The following is a 2,269-nucleotide window of genomic DNA, read 5'->3' as shown; positions in this document are numbered from 1 at the left end:
CGACAACACCTCCTCTTTGTGCATACCAAATTTCATTAAAATCGGATTAACCGTTTAGAAGTTACCGAATTATTTCCCTCTTTTTTTTTCCTATACCACTGTGCGCCTTTTGGACAAGACTATGAGACGTTCCGTCTTCTTTACGCCTGGTTGAATATTTTCGTAAATATTTCACACACATTTTGTGGCCTGTTTTTAATTTCTTTCACTTGTTGTTTGTTTTGTTTTTGTTTTTATTCTTGGGAATGCAGGTGTTTATGAATGTTTAATTTACGTGTGAGTTTTTATTTTCTACCATATGATTTACATACTTCGACTGAGTCTTCTCCTCGTTCATAATTTAATGTTTTCTTGTTGATTATTGGCAGTTTTACACAGAAACGGAAATTAATTTTTGAGTCATATTGTTATTTGTCGTTAAAGTTTTTTTGGACTTACGAAATGCTTGATTAAATTTTGAAGATGTTGACAGGTGTAGGTGGCGATGGAAGTGTAGTGGTGGTGTCTGGTGTATTAGACAGGACGGAAGGAAGTTTGTAAAGTAATGATAATAAGTAAGAATTATGAATAATGGGGTTATAGGTAAGAAAGTTATTTTTTTTTAGAAATTTTATATTTATTATAAGCCGTGTATGAAATGTAAATAATTGTAAGGCTAAAAGGGGTTTTCAGTAGATACGAAGCATTTTGGTTCTTTCGAATATGAGTTTTAAACGCCAGTCTATTCTATTTAATCATGGCTAAGTGCATCCAAATTCGTTTATAATTATAATATGTTTATCGCAGTTTACTTTAATATTGAAAAAGTTGTTGCGTAGCAACAACCTGACCAATCCAATTGTCGGCAAACTGAATTAATGTTCGTGACATGATTTTTATGAATAGGAGCAAGTTCATCGTGATATTTTTCAAATCACGTTTTAGAACTATCCACAAATTTTAGCTCATACCAATAGCCCACCATGTCAATATAGGTAAAATGAAATTTTTAGTGAAATATGCAATTTTTAGTGAAAAATGCAATTTTTAGTGAAAAATGTAATTTTTAGTGAAAAATGCAATTTTTAGTGATATATGCAATTTTTAGTGAAATATGCAATTTTTAGTGAAAAATGCAATTTTTTGTGAAAAATGCAATTTTTTGTGAAAAGTGCAATTTTTAGTGAAAAATGCAATTTTTAGTGAAAAGTGCAATTTTTAGTGAAAAATGCAATTTTTAGTGAAAAATGCAATTTTTAGTGAAAAATGCAATTTTTAGTGAAAAATGCAATTTTTAGTGAAAAATGCAATTTTTAGTGAAAAATGCAATTTTTAGTGAAAAATGCAATTTTAGCAAAACATTAATTTTTTAAGTGAAAAATGCAATTTTAGTAAAACATTCATTTTTTAGTGAAAAATGCAATTTTTAGTGAAAAATGTAATTTTTAGTGAAAAATGTAATTTTTAGTGAAAAATATAATTTTTAGTGAAAAATGTAATTTTTAGTGAAAAATATAATTTTTAGTGAAAAAATGCAATTTTTAGTGAAAAATGCAATTTTTAGTGAAAAATGCAATTTTTAGTGAAAAATGCAATTTTTAGTGAAAAATGCAATTTTTTGTGAAAAAATGCAATTTTGAGTAAAAAATGAACTTTTTAGTGACTAACTAACTAAATAAATAACTAACTAACTAACTAACTAACTAACTAACTAACTAACTAACTAACTATCTAACTAACTAACTAACTAACTAACTAACTAACTAACTAACTAACTAACTAACTAACTAAGTAACTAAATAACTAACTATCTAACTAACTAACTAAGTAACTAAATAACTAACTAACTAACACACTAACTAACTAACTATCTATCTAACTAACTAACTAACTAACACACTAACTAACTATCTAACTAACTAACTAACTAACTAACTAACTAATTTTATTCTTGTAAAAACTCGATTCTTTAAATAAAATACTTCGTCGAGCTTCGAGTTAAAAAATATTTTTTTCTCATTGTGTTATTTTGCGGAAAATTGGGAAATTCAATTTAAAAATTAAGGTTTCTGGGGACTTTCAGCACATGAGTCAATATTTTTCTGGCAACACTGCAAAAGATATTACAATTATTTATATTGAATTCATAGAGCCATAGTAACATGAAAACGTCTAAAAATGCCAAAAAGTATAGAATACCTTAAGGCTGTTATAGATAGCAGTTTACTTTTGAATTCAACATTTCTACCACGACTTAAATCACCTTACTGTAGCTAATAAGCAGTTTTCA

This window comes from Lucilia cuprina, chromosome 5 (genome assembly GCF_022045245.1).
Source record: "Lucilia cuprina isolate Lc7/37 chromosome 5, ASM2204524v1, whole genome shotgun sequence".
NCBI classification, from domain to species: Eukaryota; Metazoa; Arthropoda; class Insecta; order Diptera; family Calliphoridae; genus Lucilia; species Lucilia cuprina.
The sequence above is the reverse complement of the archived record's forward strand: the minus strand, read 5'-3'. Positions refer to the sequence as shown.